This window comes from Octodon degus, unplaced genomic scaffold (genome assembly GCF_000260255.1).
Source record: "Octodon degus isolate 3935 unplaced genomic scaffold, OctDeg1.0 scaffold00067, whole genome shotgun sequence".
Taxonomy (NCBI): Eukaryota; Metazoa; Chordata; class Mammalia; order Rodentia; family Octodontidae; genus Octodon; species Octodon degus.
The window spans coordinates 6,245,785-6,268,949 of NW_004524643.1; the positions used below are offsets into that span (position 1 = coordinate 6,245,785).

The window sequence follows — 23,165 nt, forward strand, 5'->3', positions numbered from 1 at the left end:
AAGTTAATTGCTCCGTAGTTCCTCCAGCGGCCCCTCCTTCGCCTCCTGGGTTGTGGCTGGGGAGCACGCAGTCTGCCCTCCGTGTGGCTGAGCTGGTGGACACCCCCTGGCATGAGGTGCCTCCCTCTGCTGAGGAGGGAAGGAAGAAGCCGTCCTCCCCCCTGCCCAAGAGAAGTGAGCCAGGAGGAGGCCAAAGCGCCGAGGGAGTCCCCCTTGCATTCGGAGGCGTTCGGCGGCGTCAGCAGAGCCTCTGGTGCGCTGGCATAATGGGAGGCCCCTGGGGTGTGGAGAGCAGGACAGCCTTGACAGTGCATGTCTGGAGGCTTTGAAAATCACTTCTGCGTCCAAGATGGATTCCTCCTACAGATCTAGGCAGAGCCCTCTCCCTCACCCCTTGCCTGTCTGCACATGGAATTCTGAGACTGACCTCGGCCTCACAGAGCCTTTCTACTCCCGTCCTGTGCTCCTCAGTGGGTGCCCTGTCCTGAGCCCAGGGTTCTCTTTTCCATACCTACTGCCAGGTTCTCTGGCCATTTAGCGATGTTTTCTTAGCTTTCCCTTAACTGTCCTGACCTCAGCCCCAGGGCCTACACTGCCCCAGCTGGGACAGCCCAGGTGGCACGGACTCAGGGACGCCCTCAGTGTCCGCCAACTCACTCCTGATGTCGTATCTTCATCCTCCCTCCCTGTGGTCCCTGGTTTCTCTGGCTCATTTAAGATGGCTACATAATACTCTGTCAAGGGAATGTCTTCAGCAAGCCATGAGCTTGTTACAGAGCATTTAAATTGCTTCTAATTTTTGCTCTTTCAGCTAATGCTGCATTAAGCCATTTTTGCGTATTATGGAATCGTTTCATTAAATTGGCATTTATCTAGCTAATGTCAGTGGTCCAAGATTCAATAGAGAAGCAGAGTTTTCTTTTTTTAAGAAGAATATTGTGAATATATATTGAAAAAGTGCTTCTGTCTTTATTGAATCTTCCATGAAGGAAGAAGCAGGGTAACAATAATGTGAATTTAGGTATAAGAGAAAGGCTGTGTATGTACAAACAGTTCATAATATATTTGTTCATGAGTGGGAAGTGTGTAAGGAGTAATACACCTGTGGTGACTGAGGAATCCTATAACCCAACATCCAATGCTTTGAAATAATAATGAAGGAACTGGGGATATAGCTCAGTGGCACAGGCCTGCTTGGAAAGCACATGGTCCTAAGTTTGATTCCATATATATATATATATATATTTGTGTTTTAAAACAATAATGAAGTGAAATAAATAGTGATCTTTTCTTCAGGATGTTTCAAGAATAGCCTAAAATAAGGAAAAGCATACAAGATTTCTGAGGAAAAAAACTGTACCTCCTTAGGTGAGACTGAGCTTGTCAGGCTTTTCTTAGGTCATTAGAAAATGACATGAAATTGGGCTGAGCTGAGCCCTGGTACCTTTTGGAGCCTGCTAGGCTTTAGTATTGGGAGGACTTCCTGTGACCTGCTGTTCTGTTCCTGTGAATATTTCAGTGTCTGATTTCTTAGGCAGACCCTGGCTCTTGGCTTTGCACTTCAGTTTAATGCAGCAAATGTTTACTGAGTCTTTAGGCCATACGAGGTTAAAGGGGGTAAACATTTGAGGACAAAAACCCCACCACCCCCTTTTTCTGAGGAGCTCATGACTAGGGAGTGGGAAGGATGCAAAAAAGTTCAACACTCATGGTTATCCAAGGGACATGAAGAAGAGGGGCCTCTGAGGACTCGGGCTCATCCTGTTAGGTGAGGAGGAAACTCCGGCCGCTGGGGCTGGAAATCAAGAAGGGCTTTGTGGAGCTGTTTGGTTTTGTCAACTCCTTGAAGGACAGGCTCACATTCTTGGTGAAAGTAGAGGCCTGTGCAGAGCAGATGGAGGTAGAAGGACAAGGGGCTGTGTGCGGGACTTGGTTGACAGACTGGTTGTGTGTCATGGCTGGAACTTTCTGGGGTGCAGCAGGTCCCTGGTATGGCTGTAAACACATTATATTTGTTATCCCATTTAATCCACACCACAGTGACCCAGATGAGGCGCAGTCCTTATCTCCATTTTATAGATGAGGAAGCCAAGATTGTAGCAGTTAATTAACTGCCCAGGATGGCAGTGCTGGAGCCAAGATTGGGCCCCCGTTCAGGTGGCTCAGGAACCTGGACTGCCAACTGTGAAGCTGTCCTGCCTAGGAGTGGGGGAAGATAGAATAGTAGAGCCAGAAAAGAGGGTGGGGACTCCATGTTCAGAGGTGAGCTTGTGAATGCTGAGGGGTGCAGAGGTGGAAGAGGGCAGAGCTGGTGACAAGATGAAGCCTAGAGGTGGGGCCAAGGATTCTGGTGAGCACCACCCAGGCCACAGAGGAGCTCCTAGGAGTGTTTGCCAGAAGGCCAGGGCTGCAGGGAGTGACATCCTGTGGCCATCTGGCCCAAGAAGAGAACTCACAGGGCCATAGGACCCCCCTGACGTGCACAGCCCTGCAGCTCCAGTGCCCTGCTCTCCTCTGGAGGAGGGGGCAGGTGAGAGCCCTCTCTGTTAATTTGGCAGACCCGGCAACAGCTCTTCTGCAGCCTAACGACTTTTGAAAGCTGTTTTCTGTGCTGTGACACAAGTGTGACTTCCCCCACCTGAATGCTAGGGCAATCGTTATTTTTCCTGGAAAATTGGGCCCATGTGGGCTCTGTGTGTGGTTTATGTGAGTTCCATTTTTACAGCCTTATTACCTTGTCCCCATGATGTCAGAAGCCTCTCTCTCTCCTCAGCTTTGCTGCGAAAATTGTTTCTTAAAAGGCACAAAGTGTCTCTCCTCGTTTGGGTGGCGCTCTCTGCAGCAGCACTTTCTGCAGACTCCGCACACACTTCTCGTCACCCCCTGCCACTGCTTGTGCGCCTCTCTGATCGCCTGGCAATTTACTGGGAACTCTCAGACAGCTCTTGAATCTCTCTACCTGAGGGTTGGCTGATTTCTACCGGAAGGGTTTGTCCGTGTCAGTATCCATTCAGCAGCTTCCTCTCTGAAGAGTCGCCCTACCAATGACCCTGCTAGGCCCTTGGAGTTAGCCTGACCCACTGGCCTTGAGTTGTTAACAGTAACAATCAGCATAGGGAGCCTGGGCTTCCTAAGTGAGGTGTATTAAAATGTTCCCAGTGCTGGGCTGTGGGTGGAAACAAGGAAGCAGAGGTGGCCGAAAGGAGAGGGACTGGAGAAGGTTATGACTGGAGCTACGGGGAGAGCTGCTGAGGCTTGAGCCAAGCAGAGGCACGAGGGATTTCATTTGTTCTTAACCTTACAGCATCAGTGAGGGGAAGAGAGGGATTAGATCTAAAGACATGAAGCAAACACGACTTGGTGGCCAGGTGGAGGTTGGAAGAATGTTCCCCAGCCCCACCGGGGGGATAAGTGACTGTCTTTTGGATGGGCTGCTGCATTTTTGGAACTTGGTAATTAAATGATGGGGTGTACCGCGTTTTATGGCTTCTTGTGGTACCCTAACTGGAAAGGGAAGTGGACTGATTGCATTTCCCTCCTTATAAAAATTTTCCTTTCTATGAAAAATCAGATATTAGGAGATCATGCCCGGACTGTCAGCAGAGGAAGGAGGATGGGGGAGGGTGGTGGCCTAGAGACCCTCCTGTCCTCCAGCCTGTCCCAGGGCCTGTCAGGGCACACTTCAACCTTCTAACTGTGCTATCATCCTTATGGGGAATTCGAACAAAGAAATGACCTGATGCGATTCACGTTGTACCAGATTTAGTCCTCTGTTGGTAGACTACAGGGGGAGGTGGGACTGACGCAAGGGCAGAGGCAGGGACCCTACTCGACTGTTGGGACAGTGTGGGGTGGTGATGGTGGCAGAAGTGCAGAGTGCTCACATTCTCAGTGCAGTGTGGAGGTGAAGGCCAGATTTGGTGAGGGCTGGACATGGAATGAGAGCAAAAGACAGCAAGGAGCAGCTTTTGATCTTTTGGCCTGGGCAGCTGAAGAAGGGTGTCTTACACCGAGATGGATCAGGGGAGCCGCTCCAGGGCCAGGGCAGGGGGATGCGTTGAGCATATGTTTTGAGACAGTAGCATGGCCTGTGTAGTGCTTCTGTCCTGTTGACTTCTAACTTGACACTGGCAGTTGGATCCACAGTCAGTAGTTCAGGGGAGAGGTCCAGGCTTGGAGAGAAATCTGGGTGAGCTGTCTTAGTTACTTTTCTCTGGGACAAAATATCTGACACCCGAAATTAAGGAAGGATAGGCTCACAGTTAGCGGAGATTTCAGGCCATACTTGGCTGGCTCTAAGGCAGAGTGGTGCATGGCAGAGGGCAGCCATTCATGGTGGTGGAAAACAGCAAAGAGTAAAAGGAGGGGCAGCCGCTGAGGCAGCCAGCCAGTCTCTCCCTTCCCCATCTTGCATTTAGGCTCTCTGCCCCAGGGCGAGTGCAGCACTCACACCCATAATCCCAGCATTGGAGCCTGAAGTAATCACAAACTCTAGAAGCCACCCCAAGGACTGCATGTGGTTTTGGGAGACAGCTAGACACAGACCATAATATGAGTATCAGCACTGAATGCTCGGACTAGGTGAGATCACTAAGGCAGCGATAGCAGAGGGCAGAACAGAGGTAGCTGGGGGCTCTCCACACTACAGGGCGAGGGGCCGAAGAAACCAAGTGGCCAGTGAAGCCAGTGGGGCACTGAAGGAGTCCTGTCCTGGAAGCTGGATGAAGGGAGCAGCTGAGCAAGAGGCAGTGATTAAATGCTGCTGCACGCTGCAAGGTGAGGTGTGAGACATACACAGTACAGCCAGCAACATGGAGAACGAGCCAGATACACGCACTGGGCTGGAGCCTAACTGCAGGTGATTCATAGTTCCTGCCCTGAAGGAGAATATAATTGTGCAAGGGTGGGAGGTGGGAGGGAGCTGGAGAGAGACAGAAATCAAAATCATTTCAATTGGACATGGTGGTGCACACCTATATCTCCAGCATTCTGGGAGGCTGAGGCAGGAGTCTCACAACTTTGAGGTCAGCAAAGAAAACTTAGACACTTAGTGAGATGTGCCCCCAAAATAAAGAAATACAAAGGATGTGAAAGCTCTGGGCTTAATTGCAAGTACCACCACCCCACCCCTAAAAAAATCATCTAGGATTGCAATAAATCTGAGAAAGGGCCAGCCAAGTAGCTCACCGGATTAAAGCACCTGCGAGCAGGCGCAGGGGCTGGGGGTTCAATCCCTGGGTCTGCTGTGCTGGCCCTGTCCCTGGGGTGCATTGAGACTGGGCGTGCACCTGTAATCCCAGCTCTTGGGAGGCTGTAAACAGGTGGGTCACTAGGAGTCTGATCTAGTAGTGAGACCCTGAACACCCTGTAGACCCTTCCCTAAAATAAAAAAAAAAAAAAAAAGAAAGAAAAAAGTAATCTGAGAAAGATGTAAAGGTAGTACATAGGAGTACTTCTCTGGAGAGGGAGAGTTGAGTCTGATTTATTTGTATTTTCATTTCTTCATTGTTTGGTTTCACTAAAACTTGTTGGTGCCAGAGAAGAGAGAAGGGTGAGTTATTTGATGGGCAGTTTCCATTTTGCAGATGAAAAGGGTTCTGAGGTAGATGGTGGGACTTATGAGTCCATAACTACATAAATGCACCTACTACTGCCAAGCTGTACACTTGAAAATGGTTAGGATGATAAATTTGATGTCTTCCACATTTTGCTACAAAAGTGGGGTGTAAAAGACACAATTTTGAGGGCCCCACTATGAACTCGGCCTCGGGTCCCCTGTTTGAAATAAATAGCATCCGTAGAGAGAAATAGCATGGAGAAAAGTGGAGGCAGCTGTCCAACAAGAGGATGCCGCAAGGGTCCTGTGTGTCTGGGGGGCTGGCTGGCAGCCTTGTATGTCGGAATGGTAGTGTTCGCTGGGGAACCCAGGCAAGCTGAGGCTGTTGTGTCGGGCTGGGCCAGTCGGTGCAGGCCTGGCACCCTGGCTCAGGAGTTGACCTTGCTTTCTTAGAGTCTGGGAACCTTGACGCTTCCTGCTCAGGGAAGTAGCATTGTGAAGGAGTGTATTTAGATTAATCTCCTTAATCCTTCCTGGTGAGCCATTGCCTATTCAAAGCAGTGGGACCGAGGAGGCAATCCTTTCTGTGGTGAAAACTATGGCCTAGCAGAAGCGTAGTACCCAGACATATGTTAATGAATTAAGCAGGTTATTTTTCCATCAATTTTACTAAAGTCTGTTAAGGACATATATAAATCCCACAGTGTGCTATACAGTGGGGGTAGGGGTAGGGTGAATTTCACAGGTCTCTTCTCTTGGAAAGCCCACAGTCTAGAGATTCCTGTTGCTAAACAAGAAATTCTGCCACAATGTGCCATGTGTTGTCATCAGTATGTCACTGTGTTCCATGGGAACTGAGAGGAGGGTGGAATCCCTGACCTGCTTGGGAGTTGGTGAGGCCCCTAGGGAGAGATTACCCAGTGGGTTTCAAGGACAAGCAGGGGTTTTCTAGGCAAAAAAGCAGAGACGGGCAGTCTAGAAGGATGGTCAGTCAAACCTTAGTGTGTATTATGAATTTAAAAAATGTATAAATATTCTCTTTGAGAGCTAAACTCTTATTTCATTGGCTTTTAGGTGGTGCTGGCAAGAGTGCATGCTTTTGGACACAGCGTAATCTTTGCAAATGTGGAATCCTAGGCCTTCATCGGTAAGTTTGTTTGCTGTCTTCTTACCAAATTGTGCTATCAAAGATTGGCATTTGTGGGGAAGGGCAAGGTAGTTATCATTGGCAGGTGCTCTGTGGAGGATACCAAGCTGGGCCTAGGGAAGACTGTAGTATGGGCTGGAAGGTTACACAGGGGAGTGGACTCCCACTGTAGGTTTCTGTGGTACATGCAGAGCCGGAGGCTGGAGGAGAACTCACAGTGCAGGGATGGATGCAACTGTTTGGAAGGAAACCAAGAGTAAAGTAAACTTTTCTGCGCTTGAGAACCGGGTAGGACATGGAGAGACAGTGAGCTCTGCAGGCCCACTGGAGCACAAGCTTCACCGAAAGGACTCATGGGCAAGAACTTTGGTGGAGTACTGTGACTTCTGGTTAATCTGGCTCAGGTCAGCAGACGTTCTGTAGAGGACCATGTTCTTCATATTTTTGGCTTCATAGGCTGTGTGACCCCCACAGTTATGATGAAAACAGCCAAAGATGACATGTAAATGAATGGGTATGGCTATGTTCCAGGAAGATTTTATTTACAGAAACAGGTGGTGGGCTTGATTCGATGTGTGGTCTACCATTTGCCTGCTCCTTTTGTAGATACCAGGTGTCAAGGCGCTCAGATTTTATCTTGAAGGCAGTGAGAATCCATTGAAGTTATTCTGAGCAGAGACATAAAACAACAGAAGTAAAACATCTTCTAGCTGGGCAAGAGACACAGGACCATGTTAGAAGGCAATAGTAGCAGTCCAGGCATGAATCACATGGCTAATGCAAGCAAATGACAGGTAGAAATATTGCCAAGGAAGAACCGGTCAGGTATTTAGCCTTGTTAGACTTCAAAGACAGGAGCCAAAGAAGGTGGACATTTAAGCTTGGTGTTTTGCGATGGTATCGTTGATGGAATGTGGTTGTTGGGGTGAAAAGAGATGGCTGTGGCAGCTCGCTCTAGAAATGCGGAGTTCAAGGTGACAGTGACTCATTCACAGGCATGTCTAGTAGATGACTGGAAAGGCAGGGCTGAAGCCTGGACTGAGGTGAAGTGTGGAGACGTAGAACGGAAGCCATAATTTTAAATCCTCCTCAGGATGAGCAGAGGGCTGAGCCCTGGGGAAGCTGCCTGACTTGGGGATGAAAGGAGGAAGGTAGAAGAGCCCTTAGGTCGTGGACAACAGAGTCCCAGCCATGGAAGATGGTTGCGTAGCACAGACCGAGGAGAAGGGACCCAAAGACAGGATGCTGAATTTGTGGCCAAGTCTTCACACGTGGCCTTAGGAATGTACTGGGGTGTAAGGGGAAGACGTGATGAAGCCATTTGCATGGGATCAGGCATCAGTGAGAAGAAAGAATGAAGATGTCAAAGATGTCACTAAAATAGACCACTCATGGAGACTTTGGGAAACAGTAGCATTTAGGTATTTGCGTGTCAGGTTAAGCTTTTCTTTAGCTTTGAGACAGGCGAAGCAAGCTGCGACTTCTCCCCTTGCCTCCTTTGGAGCCAAGCTGTGTTTGGAGTTGGTGTGTACACTGGGCTTGTGATTCTTAGGCTCTTAGGAGGTGTGGTGCTCATAACTGTGCCACAACTTGCAGCACAGAATCCAGCCCATGTGGGACTTCTGCCATAAGACAGGATGCAATCCGTTGGGGAGATAGTTACAGATATGTAAACTGGAGACAATGGAGTGGACCAAATACCGAAATAAACTTCCTGTGGAGTCTGTACATGTATGGGGGCTTTGGGAGGGTTCCTCGAATCGTTCTCTATCAATTCGTGACCTGAGTATTTCAAGGGTATGTTCTGTAGTTTGAATTCTAAATAGTTTTCTACTTAGTTTCTATAACTAAAGCAGTTAGAGGTCTAACAATGAGAGCAGTCGGTGCAGGCAGGCCAGTGGCACATGTACACCTGTAGTCCCGGCTACTCAGGAGGCTGAGATGGGAGAATTGCAAGTTTTAGGCCATCTAGAAGGGCTGGAGGTGTAGCTCAGATGTAGACCGTGTGCCTCGCATGCGTGAATCCCTGGGTTTGATCCACAGTCCCACAAAAGGAAGGAAAGGAAGCAGTAGGTGTAACTATTCAGCCACCATTGATCACACACTCGTCAGGCACAAGCACAGTGGTAAGTACTCGGTGCATCATTTCATTTTATCTTTGCAACTACTTGCAGTGGGAGCTTTAGGATTTCCATGTAGCCATAAGAAATCAAGGCATTAAGAAGCCAAATAACTGGCTCTAGATTACATCTTTTTTTTTTTTTTAGCAGAACCAGGGATTGAACTCAGCCTGTTGCACTTGCCAGGCAAGTGCTTATTCTATTAAGCTATCTCCCCAGCCCCAATCCTTTTATTATTTATTTATTTATTTATTTATTTTTGCAGAACCAGAGATTGAACTCAGGTCCCTGTGCTTGCCAGGCAGGCACTTATTCTACTGAGCTATCTCCCCGGCCCCTAGGTTACATCTTTGAACCCAAAATGTATGACCCCTGGTTTATCCTGTTCCCTGTTTTCTCTCTTTTACTTCTAAAATTTCTCTTTCTACTTGTATAGAAGTAGATTGACCCCTTCAGGTTAATTATTTAAAATCTCTAGTTGTTTCCACCTCTTAGGATTAAAAGGGTGAAAGAAATTTGGGGAGTCTTAAGAGCAAACCTCACACACTTAATTTAACCGCTTCCCCTGTGAAGTTGTCCTTTAGTTTTTGGAGGAGGTGACAGCCTTGGACTTGGACAGGAAATAGCACCTGAAGGCCGGGAGCAGGTGCCAGTGCTAGCTCTAAGGCACCTGCAATGCAGTTTTTCTCCAAATGTGTGGTGGCTTTCCTTGCTCACCTCCAGCTTCAAGCCTCAGAAGCGAAGCGCATCTTGCCTTCTCGCTGTATCCCCGGTGCCTAGGACAGAATCTGGCATGCAGCGTGTTCTATGCTGAGTAATTGTTTATTGTTCCCCATGAACCAGGTGACTTGGGACGCACTGCATACATAGCCTCCGTGCGCCAGACACTGCCCTCGGCAGTAGTAACAGAGGTGACACGAGACGAAGTTTCTGTCCTCGCCAGGCAGGTGTCGCAGATGGAGGAGATGTATGATGTGACATCTGGCATGCTAACATGGGGAAGGAAAGTGAGGTTGGGGTGGAGAGTGTGAGCTGATGATCAGGTAGCTAGCTGGCCAGAGGGGCCTCTCTGACAGCAAGAGAGCTGTGAACCTGTCAAGGGGAGCGTGTGACCGTGCTGTTGGACATCACTAGACTCGGCTGCTGAGCCCATCCTTTGGATTTCTGTGCCTGGCTGCCCCTTCCTGCTGTCCTGCAGGAAGGGCTGGCCCCTGAGGGCCCAGGGCTGGCAGCTGCGCATTGCCTTCCTGGTCACCTGCTGTGCTGTCTCCTGCTTCCTGCCAGCCTCCCAGCCTCTGCAGCCTGCTCAGCCTGTGTTCCTTTCCTTGGCCCTTTCCTGTCATCCCTGGTGTTCTCCCCAGGGAGCCCATCTACTTCTGCTTTGTCCTGAAGATCTCTGGATGTCCCTCTCCACAGAAGCTCACTCAGCCTACCCTCCTGGGTGTCTGACCCCTCCCTGATGTGGGCAGGCTGCTTTGTTCTCTGGGATGCCATTGGTCTAACCTGGAATCACCCTTGGCTTGTCCTTTCCCTCAGCTGTCATATGCTGCTGGCTGCCACATCTTAAACAGCCCATCTTGTGATTTTTTTTTCAACACAATCTTTCCTCTTTTCTTATTCCTGTGTTTGGGAGTCATCGTCCAGCCTTGTTTTTGACAGCAGCCTCTTAATTGGTCATCCTGCCCATCTTCTCCCTCATTCTGTCCCAAAGCTTTTGTCAGCAGGGTGTCTGTAGCTCCTGCATCTCAGGCTCTTTTTCTTCACTTAAAGCTTGTCAAGGGTTCCTCAGTGCTCTCAGGAGGAAAGTCCAGACCCTCAGGGAGCCTGCAGCCCTCCCATTACCTGGCCCATGGGCACCTTCCTCATTCTACCTTTTCTCAAAGCCATATTTTCAACCTGAGCCCTGCCAGCACCAGCACTCAACTCTGGGACCTTGGCCGGTGCTAGGTCATCTCCTGGGAATGACCTGAGCCCTGCTGCCCCCCCCCCCCCCCCCCTCCCTGACGTGGCACAGTTCCATTATCACCCCCTCCCTCCACGAACCTCCCCACACCCAGCCTCTCTGTGACCTGGAAGTGACCTTCCGCCTGCCTCCCAGGACAACCTGCATGGGTCTCTTTGCAAAGTACTTATCGGAGTAGCTGTTGACTTATCTGTTAAGCTTAGTAAACTGAGCTCCTTAGGGTGGAGACCTCACACACACACACACACAATCTCTGAGACCACACACACACACACACACACACAAAATCTCTGCTCCCAGTGCCAGCATGGTGCACCTGACTCAGTAAGTGTTTGCTAAGAGAGTGAAGATAGCAAAGTCTGTTTGTGCAGCCAAATAACAGATTTATAATGCGATTAAATGCACTTGGGATTGGAGGTTTGCTGGCCACTGAGTTTAGTGAGGCCAACCCACTTCTCAGGTCTGGGTGTGGGAGGAGAGATCGTCCTGCTCGCATTTGTGGCTGGCTGTTGTGTCCCTCAGCATACTGGGATCTTGGCAGTGTCACTTCTCTATATTCTTTGCCTCTGACTTTTAATTTTTAATTACTTTTTCGCTCTTGTTGATGAGTTACTAATTGTAATTGAAAATGTAAAATGATCCATGAAGGAGTTTTCAGGAATAAGACGCACTCACAGTCCAGATGAGAATGCGTTTTGGGCTACAGGATTCTCTATGAAAGTAGATGCAAGGGGCATTTTTATCTTCATGTGGGACTTTGTAACATTCTCAGTGAATGTGCACTGAGGATAACTGAAAGGAAAGAGGCAGTGACCCAGGAATCCCAGATCTGTATCCACAGTGGAACCAGCAAAGTGCAGGAGTCTGTCGCAAACACACTTGTGTTTTCATCGAGGGCCTTCAGCTTGATACCTCCTGTCTTCATTTCCTGGTTCTGCTACTGAACCACGGAGTTGTGGTGGCAAGAATGCACCTTTGTTTGGGCCTCACAGGACACTGGGAACATTTCTCTCTAGTCCTTCTGAGCGCAGAGCTGTGACCAGCAGCCTCACGGAACTGCCTACTTTGCCTGCAGATGCCAGTGCAGCTGCCTTCCCGTGCAGGGGCGCCTGGTTTTCCTGATTTCCCTCCTGCTTACCCCTCAGTGCTCGGGGGAAGCCTTCCTTGGCTTCCCTGATGAAGCTAGGTCTCCTCTTTTTTTTTTTTTTTTTTTTTTTCTTGTGGAACCAGGGATTGAACTCAGGCCCTTACACTTTCCAGGGAAGCACTTATTCTACTGAGCTATCTCCGCAGCCCCTAGGTCTCCTCTTCACCTTTCCCATAGATAATCTGTGCTGATTGATTGCTCTCCCTGTGGCAGGCATTACCAGCTGTAGTGCCGGGTAACTAGTTTGCAGTAGGGGCTCAGTGCTCATCCCTAGCTTAGAGATACAGGTTTCCAGCAGAGCAGGGCTGTTCCCCCGAGCTGGCCTGTAGGAGTGTGCTCTTGCCCATTCTTGGTCCTCTGCCATGTGTTCAGGCAGCTCACCCTCCAGCTCATCTCTAGCATGCCTTGTGCATTTACATTTATTTGCATAGCTAATGGATTAATGAATGTTTGACCTCTTGCTGCTGCTCCTGAGAGTGCCAGGACAGCAGGAGCGCCTAGGCCTCTAGAGTGGTGTCCTACCCAGAGGGGACTGCCAGCCCAAGACCACCTACTCCTCTCCTGGCACTTTGCATCATGGAAGTCCTGGCTGAGTCTGTAAAGGAGGCCCTTGGGCTCTTCTCTTCTTAGAGCCTCCTGGCTGTGTGCCTGGGGTTTCGCCCTCAGCCTCGCCTCCTGGTTCTGTAGCAGAGCCAGTAGTGCTAAGGGAGTGTCACGGCTTAGTGTGTGGTTCTGTCTCCACTCCCTTTGCTGCCTTGTTGCCCTTCTGTAAGGAAAGGGACCACCCTGCCTCCCAGCACAGAGCCTGCTGCTTTTCCTCTGGTTTCAGCCTGCACACATCTGAGGTGACTACCCCTAGCGGGTCACAATGACCTCTGTGCCTACTGTTCTTGTCCTTGCCTGGCCCTGGCCTGTGGCCTCTGCAGTGCCTGAGACAGACAGGCTCAGGGCTTCTCAGAAGGCAGGGGAGACCCCAAAGTTATCTCCTCAGAGCAGCTGCTCCTTGTATGGTGTGTGTGCATGCACATGGGTATGTATGTTGTTCTTGAACAGTGTTTTTACCTGCATAATTTATCACTTTGCTGTATCTCATCTCAGGGGTCTAATGTGCCACTTTGAATAACAAGTGTTTCATAGCTCTTGGCCAGATAAGTACCTTTTCCTCCCCAATCTCGATACCTCAGTGACCACCTTACAAGCTTGTGACTATATCCGGACTCTTCCAAGATGATGGCAGTCTAGTCTGGACTGTAGCAAGGCGTCCCCCGGGACATCACAGCAGGCCACCAGGGCCCTCTAAGGCCAACCTGGCTGAGCTCCAGGTGACTCACACTGTTTTTGAGCATGAAAAATAAAATCTTAAAAATGGCATTTTACCAAGTGGGGAAAGTAGACAGCGTGGGAGGACCAGGGAGTGTTAGCCAGGCCCTGGGTTCACTGGCCAGCTGTAGACTGAGATGGGCTTCCAGCCTTCTTGAGACGGCGGTGCCCGTGGCCTCAGACCCTGGAGGCAGCACTGCCTCAGGATGTCAGCTGTACACATGTGGTGACTTCAGGCCAACCCCCCAGGCCTCGAGGCCGCATAGCCTCATCTCTAGGCGAGCTTGCGGTGGGAGAAATAGCACAGAGGCTTCTGTGAGAACAAAACAAAATATGCTCAGCATCATCATTGTTTAAAAAAATATTGTTGTGCACAGTAGCTGCAAGAAGACTTTGGACAAGAGATAGAGTCCAGGACGCACAGTTTAAAGGCTGTGATGAGTAAGTGAGATGCCACGTAGGAAAGTACTCGGTGGATTGCTGCGTTTGTCCAGGGAGTGTCGTTAGCACAAATGGATCCGTTGTTTTGGCTTTGGAAAGAATGAATGAGCCCAGTTTTATGGTGTGGAGCCTCAGTTCTTTGCTGTTTTTCTGTTTTGTTTCCAGTCGAGGTTTGCCACACAGGACTTAATTGCCCAGCGGCCGTGTGACCCATATTGGCAAGCGAGTACTCAATGCCTGGACAGCACCTGGCAGAGAGGGGCAGTTCAGTTGTTGCTGTTATTATTTTCAAGTTTTTATGATAGACATGTAATACATAGCACTGTGCTCTTCCAGGTTCACTGGCAGTAAGTCGTGGGCGATGCTCTGGGTTACTCTGTACTTGGAACCCAAGAAATTCTTCTCTTGCTGTTTTGGGCCTTTTGCCTATACTTTTACCTGCGGCTGGATCTTTGAGTGGGTTCCAATTTTTGGCTATTACAAATAAAGATAGTATGAACAGTTCTTTTTTTTTTTTTTCCCTGCATAGTATAGCTAAATAAATGACATTTCTTCAAAATGTGACATGGATAGGTACCATTATCTTCGTGTGTTAGAAATATTTTTTAATAACAACCTGCTGCCTTTCTTGCTTTTCTCTCTGTTCCCTGCCTCCATCTTTCTGAGAATAAAACTGAACAAAATTAGCCATTTATAAGTAGGCCGATACCTTCAGACAGAGGCTGAGAACTCCTGCCTACCTCCTCCCTGCTTGCTTCCGGCCTGTGGGATGTATTTTGTCCAGCATTTGCAGCTTCTTAGAACCTTTAAATTAGTGGTTAACATTTAAAAATTGGTAGCTTTTGTGTAAAAGTCCAGATTGCCAGCTCTTCACGACAACTCAGAGATCTAGAAGCAGAGGACCCAGCTTCCCCGGCCTGGCTGCAGAGTGGCTTCAGTTATTTCCATTAGCAGCTTTGGCCACAAGTAGGACGTTTATTTTACCTGTCATTTTACCTTCTCTCGATAACAGAAGTGGCCACAGTATTTTAGGTTCTTTTGGTTTTAGTAGGGTTATTCTCTCTCCTGCCTGAGAAATTTCTTCAGTACAGTGTTTTAGAGTCTTTATCAAGGCTTGTATGTCAACATAAAATGGTGACTAATGAGAATATAAATTTTGGTAGTCACTACAAAAGACAAGTTCCAAACAATGATTTTCTTTTTTCAGCACTAGGGGCTGCTCTTAACTATATCACCAGCCCCTTATCATTTTTTTAATATTATTATTCTGATATAGTCATTAAATTGGCAGCCTAGGCTCAAAGTTGCAAACTGCTTGGCCCAGCCTCCCAGAGTATCCCGCCATGAACTCTTTTAATTCAACAGTTTGTGATGTAAATGTGAAAAATGGAAGACAGTCCTTTTTATTCATCCTCTCACTAAAATAGTTGTCATTTGGCAGAATGTGTATTGCAACAGGGGAGGGGCTTGAGAGCCTCAGAGCTGGGGACCCTTTATTCCGTGGTGCAGCGTGTTCCTTATGTGGAGCAGCAGTCCTTCCAGGGAGCCAGCGCCCGCTGGGCTCTGGCCTAGGGGGAAGGACGCAGCCCTTCACGGGCACCCTTCAGAGGGTCCTTGCACACGTGGCTATTTTTATTTATTTTTAATATTTTTGGCAGAACCAGGGATTGAACTCAGGCCCTTGCACTTGCCAGGGAAGTGCTTATTCCACTGAGCCATCTCCGCGGCCCCACATGGCTATTTTTAGCAGTAACCATTATTCCATGTTGTTTTAAAATCTGATTTTCACATTTGTCATGAAAAAAGCCATATACATTTGTAACAAGTTCGAACAACATTGAAGTGCACTGACTAAGCAAGAGAGTCTTTTTTCTCTTTCCTCAATCCCAAATTGGTTGCTTGTCCATCTAGATTTTGCACCTGTTTCAGTCCCTGCCCCCGCTTTCACCCTCAACCTGTACAGTTATGCTTTTGCTTCATAAAATAGAATCTCTGTGCAAACTGTCCTGCAGTTTGATTTCTACAGCTGTTATTAATAGCCGTGACTACAATTATTTGTCCAAGTCAGCAGCAAATGTGCCCTATTATTTATGACAGTTGTACCCCTTTTAGGAATGCATTTTACATGCATTCAGGCATGCTTGTGGTCACAGGCATGCAGGTCATTCTAATCCTTCGCCAGCGCTCCATGGAAATGGCCATGAACCTTTGCATGAGATTTTTAGTGGTGTACATATGTAGAAGTGGGACTTCTGTCTTAAGTCCATTTTCATTTAAAAAGTATTTGAATCAGTATTCTAAATTCTAAAAAGGTTGGTCAAGTTCATTCTCCTCCTAGGAAAATCCTCTTCTGTAGCCCTGATAATCTAGTTGTTGCTTCAACATATATATATATATATATATATATATATATATAATTTTTGAAGCTCAGAGATACACCATAAAAGTGACATTTTCTTAGAAAAGCGTTCAAAATACCCGAGTCTGTGAATTTAATTAAACTGTTTCATATCTTGATAGTGGTGATAGTTATCATCCTGCAAGGTGACAAAAACATTCCCTAAATATTATAACCAATTATTAAGCAATTATCTGAGGATGTCAGTTGCGTAGGTAGACACATAATAGCCAAGTCATGGCTTCCTTGCATGCAGCCGTTCCGGGTCTGGCTTCTCTTTTCCAGCAAAAGCCAAACCTTCAGTTCTGAGCTCAGCCCTTGAGGGCCTGGGTGGTGGTGGCGGCTGCCAGGCTCGGCCCAGGAGACCTGAGGAGCAGAGCTTGGCGGATGACAGCCGGGAGGTGCGATGCAGCCTGTATAACGCACCACGGAAGTTTCCCTTGCTGAGCCAAAGGGTGGGGAGAGGAAAGGGAGGTGACATTCTCACACTTCCTGTGGTCACTTGTGCTCATGGCTTTCTTCTAGAAATGCTGACTTTAGGTTCATGTCCTCGAATGCTCCCGTGGCACTGAGGAAGGATTGGAAAATTCTTGACCAGTGGCCTTCGCTCACCACTCATGGTTGAGAAGTCTTGACACAGGCCGTAGCTCCTCTTTAGCGAGGACGGATCTTGGTGACGGTCACCTGCCGAGTGCACATGGAGTTTTATCTTCTCCAAAAGCTTCCTGTCTGCTGCTCTGCGCTGGTGTTCACCTTTCTATTTCTCTCTCTCTCTCTCTCTCTCTCTCTCTCTCTCTCTCTCTCTCTCTCTCTCCTTTTTTGCGCTAGCTTCTTGGCACCAGCTCACTTAGGACGCCACAGCAGGTTTGGTGTCCAGCCTGGTTTCCCTCCCAGCGTCCTCAGCCTCTCTAGACCCCAGCCAGTGTGGTCTCAGGAAAGACAGATTGGAAGTCGGACTCCAGCTCAGAGCCTGGCCTCCTTCCATTTACTAGCAGCGTGACCCTTTACCTGCCGCCCTCACCCCTCTGAGCTAGTGTCTCCTCCTACAAAACAGGCACAGTATTTTCTCCCAGGAACATTTGGAGGAATCCATGTATTCATATTTGAATATTCAGCACCAAATAAGCATAATAAATGTGAGTTGTCTTATCTGCTGCTGTAAGAAAAGGCTTGGTCTAGGACCTTGGCGACTGCTCACTGGAGGGAGAGAGAGGAGGGCCATCCTGTGAGCCCAGATCTGAATCACACACATAGTGTGTATCATCAGGAGCTCAGGAGTGGGTATGGGAGCCCACCCCACAGACCTGGTGCAATGTGTGTGATAATAGGAATTAATAAAAGAAATGGTGGGCTGGCCAAATAGCTCAGCAGATTAAAGCACCAGCAAGCAGGTGCAGGGACCAGGGTTCGAACTCTGGGCCCACTGTGCCAGCCCCACCCCCAAGGCACACTGAGATGGCAATTAAGACTGGGTGTGGTGGCCCATGTCTGTAATCGCAGCTCTTGGGAGGCTGTAAACAGGCGGATCACTACAAGTCTGATCTAGGAGTGAGACTCTATAAACACCCTGTAGACCCTTTCCTCAAGTACGAAAAAAAAAAAAAAAAAAGAAAGAAAGAAGTAGTAATCCACCTTCTAATGTGTGAGGAAGAAAAGGTCGTCATGCCAGAGGGGTATTAAGAGTTACAGAGGACTTTGTCAGAGAGGGTAAAGCCATAGACAGTTAGGAAGCACCTGTACCTGCTGACACAGTGCAGCGCTGTTTCTGTGTTTGTGTTACTTCTTTGGCTCCTGCCAGGACACTGATGGGTTCAAATTCAGTTTTCCTCTCATCCCCTTCCCTTTCCTCTCCCTCTGCCTTTCCCTTCCCCCCATCCTGCCTTAAAATACTCAGCCGCTAAAAATTTCTTACAGAATTTCTTTATGCTTTAGTAAGTCCTCAGAAGATGCTATTTTGCCATACTGAGATTTTACAAGAGCTTTGGCATAGCTATTTTTTCCATTCCTTTTTCTACAGTATACATAAATTCTCTCACTTGCTCAGTGATGAATAAATCATTTGACCTTTGCTGTGCGACAGGTACATGCACTGCCCCCCACGGGACCAACTTTGTGGCATGGGCCATGCAGTCTGTTGTACAGATGAGGAAACTGTGGCTTAGAGCATTAGAATTCAGAATATTATACAAGTAGAGAGTGGAGGAGCTTCAGTTCAATGCCAGGGTTCTCTCCCCAGCCCTGGCTGCCTTGGTCTGCACCCAGTAGGTGCAGCAAACGTGTGTCTGGCACTGTCAGAGCTACCTTGCACCAGTCTTTGATTCATGCTGCTGGTTGTCATCTGCTTAGTGCATTAACAGCTCCACAGGTACCTTCCTTCTGGCTCGTGGGGGCTCAGCATCACGTAGTAGTGATAGTCTACACAAAGCAGAACGTCTCTCTCCTCTTACACATGTTTGTAAGGTGCGTGCATGCAGAGACTGTGAGGCTGCTTTTGCCTTTGCTTTGTCTGTGCCCGTTAAGGAATCTGTGTGAGAATGCAGGCAGCACTCCAGAGTGTGGCTGGGAGTGGGAGATCAGGTGGCAGCTTCAAGGCAGCCCTGGGTAAATCCCGTGCCCTCTCCAGGAGCGTGCTTCCTCAGCATGGCCCAGGGCCCAGATGCTCCACGGGTCCTGCTGCCATGGGAGCCTGTGTCACAGAAGGAGGCCCGGAAGTAGGCTGGAAGGAACACAGGCACTGGTGGCCAGCAGACCTGGCATGAGGCCTGTGCTCCCCAGCTCTGTGACCTTGAGCAAGTTGCTGACCCTTTGATAACTCCTCATCTTCCTCTATGAAGATTTGTAGGACCTGCCTCTCAGGGTTGCTCTCAGGGCTGAGAAGGGACACCACCTCTTCCTTCTGTGTTTGATGCCTGGTGCTCTGGCTGTTGGTTGTTCCTGCAGCCAGAACCCAGCACACCTTCATCACATGCAGTCCTTGTTACACCTCACGACTCCGGAGGTCCTCAGCTCTTAGCTCCTTGCAGCTCTCCTCAGATGTTAAGAAGCTCTGCAAGGGAAGATATCACTCTTCCGCGTTGAGCTTATTAGTGCTCAGTGACAGCGCCTTATTTTTCCACCTTTTTTTCCTTGCAGACAGCAGCTGCAGTGTGAGTCAGTTTGCATGGATGTAATTTCTTTTGCTCCTCTTTTAGGCAGGAGAGCTCCATTCATTTAGTAAATATTCGCCATGCTCAGGCTTCATGTTGGGCAAAAGGGACAGAGAGGAACACACCTGTAGTCCCTGCCTTCAGGGAGCTCCTTAGAAGAAAGGGGTAGAGGGATAAGGTGGCCCACGGGCTGTGTCATTGCCGAGGTACATAGTGGGGTGCTACAGGAGAAGACGGGAGGACAGTGGCTCTCTCCTGGGCTCCTAGGCAAGAGGTGCTTCTGAGCAAGTATTAGAAGATGAGTAGGAGTCTGACAGCTGGAGAAGTCTAGGAGGGTCCCAAGCAGAAGCCCCAGCATGGGGTGACACATTGGCTGTGTGTCTAGAGTGGGGCTAAATGGTGGAGGACCCAGCTTGCCACAATGTGGCGGCCATCCCTATACTGACAGCCCCCAAGTCTTACTTGCCAGCCTGACCCTTCACTCACACACCACTGCCCACGTAACAGCTACCCTGTGAAGTGTCAGGGAAAGAAGTCTCAATTTGTCCTTAAAATAGATGAAAAAGCCAAACCAATCAAAAACCAACCTTGTTCTTCCCAGGTCTTTGCTGTCTTACTTAGGTGGCACCATCCGGGCCACTAATCCAGGCATCGTGGTGGATGCTGCCCCTTTCCTCCTCCCGGAACAGCGTGTTTGCCATTCCAGACAGCTCCTCCTCCACAGGGCACCCTGCAGCCACCACCCTTTTCTGTCCAAGCCCTGCCTCTCCCTGGGACTCTCCTCTTCCACCCTGGCCCCACTGCTGTCAGGCTCCTTGCTAGTCAGGAGAGTGGGCTTTAAAATGGGAGCAGAGCTCCTGTCACTTTCTTGTCAGAACTCCTGCTGGCAGCCTCGGAGTGGAATCTAAACCTCTCGCCGTGGCTGCCAGCCCCTCACTTCTCTGCCCTCATCTCTCAGCACTTGCCTTGCTTACGTCTGTCATGGTGTCTTTCTTGCTGGTCCTCTTTCATGTCCTTGTACTTGCTGTCCTTCGCCGGTCCTCCTCTCCCCACAGCCTGCCTGGTTTCTGTTCAGGTGCTCTCTCCCACCTGCCTAAGTGAAGCACTGTTGTTCTCCTGCCCCAGCAGTCACTCTGTCCTTTTACTTTGCTTTCTTCAGCACCCATCGCCTCCTGACTTTGTATTACATGCTTGACTACGTGTATACAGTTTGCCTGAATCCAGGAGGAGGATCCTTGTCTTGTCTCTTGCACTCACCACGCCGGAGCCTAAAATTGGGCCTGGCACACAGGCAGGGATCATGAAACACTAGCTGGGTGAATGAAGAAGTGAATGAGTTAGCACATGCCTGCGTGCAAGCCGAGACTCGGGCATCGCTGCCATAGGCAGTGCAGGCTAGTAGACATCTTCCAGGAGGTGAGTGACGTGGTCAGCGCTTTTATTTTAGAAAGCCAGCTGGTGGCAGTGTGGGGGCCGGGCTGTGGGAGGGAGGCAGCAGGATTACTTTAGAGGCTGTGAAAATGGTGCAGGAAATTGATGCTGAGCCTGTGCTGCAGGGGGGCTGAGGGGACAGATGACAGGACCTGGAGACCTCTGAGTGTCTTGGATTTCTGGTGGGTAACTTGGCATGGTGATACCTTTACGAGAGCAGCAAGATGGGAAGAGCCAGTCTGGGGAAAGGCTCTGCTAGCAGTGAACAGAAGCCCCAGGGGCAGTGCCGTTGGTGCTCAGGGAAGCCCTGGGCGCTGCTCTGCTGTCCCCATGTGCGGCCTGACCCTGAGAGTGTGGTCAGGGAGGTGGTGCAGTGAGCAAGTGGTGCTCCTCTGGCAAGTGGGTCTCATGGCCTCTACACATCATGCCACGCTAAGACATTGGTTGTTTGAGGTTCCAGCATTTGTCAGTATTTGACTCAGCACAGATCCAGTCTGACAAATTGCCACTCCCTTTTCTAGAGGGCATAGACTGTGCCTAGGTTCTAGGGGGAGCTTGCTTGTAGCCTGTGGTTCAGTATCCCCCAACTGAACAATGCACGGGAGCTCTTGTACTCCCTCAGCCTGGGAGTCAGACCTCCAGGGGATAAGCTGTCCTGGCCTCGGCCGGCCACTCCCTGGCCCCGCCCCCTTGACCACACCCTCAGGCGCAGCTTGTGCATGGAGACTGCAGAGCAGCTCCCAGCTCTCTGGCTCATCCTTTTTGAGATTTTTTTTTTTTTTTTGTATTTGAATTATTCCTTCTTCTCAAAACTCATCCCTCCAAGTTTCAGTGAAAATCCTCTTATTTCAGAGTAAGCACAGTCTTGCACATCTTACTGGGGCGTTGCTCTGTGTTCCTGAGGTATGTCATCCCTGTCCCTTTTGCTTCGGTCCCGGGTCCCTGGTCGTGTTGCCCCAGTGTGTGAAGTGAACAGCTGTACTGCCTATAGAGCCAGGTGCCCCCTCCCGTCCCCTTCCTCTTGCCAGGGTCCCTGTGTTGCAGCAGGAGCAGGAGCAGCTACACTAGAGAACGTCTTGTGTGCCAGGCATAGTGGGAAGCACCTCTCATGCGCCCTGTCTAATGCAGGGACGTTAGAGTTATCACCAGGTTTTAGAGGTTAGTGGGTAAGAGTATGGACATAGAGGTAAACAGACCCAGGTTGAATCCCAGCTCGTGATGGCCCTTGGGATTGCCACTTCATCTTTTTAACTTTATATTTCTAGGTTTGGAAAATGGAGATAATATAGGGGGTTACTGTGCAAATGACATAATGTGCTATTTAATAAGTGTAGAAGTGCTTGTTTGCAGTGTGTTAGATATTATACTGTCAGGAAGTAACAGCAGCTTGCAGATAAAGTCATTGTCGCTGTCGCCATCATCGCCGTTGCCAACACCATCATCATCGTTTGTCCCTGGGCTTCGCAACCACTATGTAGGTAGAGTCCTGCCTGGGTCCAAAGCTTGCATTTTTTATCTTGTCTGAGAGCTTCTGGCCCCTGAGTTGGCTCTGCTGTTCTCTTCTGGGTGTGCCATATGTTCCTGTCGGGGACCGTGGGCTCAAGAGAAGGCTTAGCCAGTGGCCTCCTTTCAGTCGTGGACCGAGCAGTTCCAGTAGTCGGGTCGTCTGGGTAGGAGTCTGGACTCCTGCATATCAGCTTGTCTCCCGCACAAGCCAGGGGTTTTTCCCTGTGGCTGTGTCCTCAGCAGGGTTGTGTAAATCAAATAGGTACTGCAGTGTGTGTGTGTGTGTGGGGGGGGTGCTTCTAGTCTTTGCAGGTTATAGGTCCATTTGTGAATCTGGTAAAATTTACAAATCAGTTGCCTAAAAAAAGAAAAGGTAGATGATAAATAAGAAGTGCAACATTCTTTTTTTTTTTTTTTTTTTTTTTGCGGAACCAGGGATTGAACTCAGGCCCTTGCGCTTGCCAGGGAAGCACTTACTCCATTGAGCCATCTCCTCGGCCCCTAAGAAGTCCAACATTCTTAATGAGACATTTTCCCCAGGGCCCACCTGGGGTCCTAGTTGAAAATTCCTGATTCTGAAGATTAGATGATGTGTCGTTCTGTCCTTACGCCATTCCTCATTCACAGCCATGGGGCCTACGCTTCTGCTAGGCTGCATGTGACTGAGGGCTGCTGAGCATCCTGGTAGTTTTTAGAAATACTTGTTTGATAATAGTTTTCATTTGCATTTATTTCTCCTATTTGAGAAATGTCTTCACCTGCTAGAACTGGCCTGTCCTTTTTTTTTTTTTTTTTGGAACTGGGGATTGAACTCAGGCCCTTGTGCTTGTCAGGCAAGTGCTTATGCTACTGAGCTATCTCCCCAGCCCCTGGCCTGTCCATTTTTGGTGAGCTGCACCTGCTGGTTTGTGCATAAATGCAGGCCATATAGAGTGCATCTGACAGATGGATTGGAGGGGCTTTTTGGCTATAAAACATCAGATGAACAA

The 23,165-nt window shown here is 49.1% G+C and overlaps 1 protein-coding gene across 7 annotated transcripts in view; it reads left to right on the forward strand.

The window, feature by feature from the left end:
• Positions 1-23,165, forward strand: part of Arntl (aryl hydrocarbon receptor nuclear translocator like) — a 95,694-nt gene that overhangs the window by 17,372 nt on the left and 55,157 nt on the right. For all 7 annotated transcript variants that reach the window (XM_023719390.1, XM_023719393.1, XM_023719391.1 and 4 more), the window contains exon 2: positions 6,632-6,704. The gene's annotated coding sequence lies outside the window, so the exon portion shown is untranslated. The remainder of the gene's footprint in view (positions 1-6,631; positions 6,705-23,165) is intronic.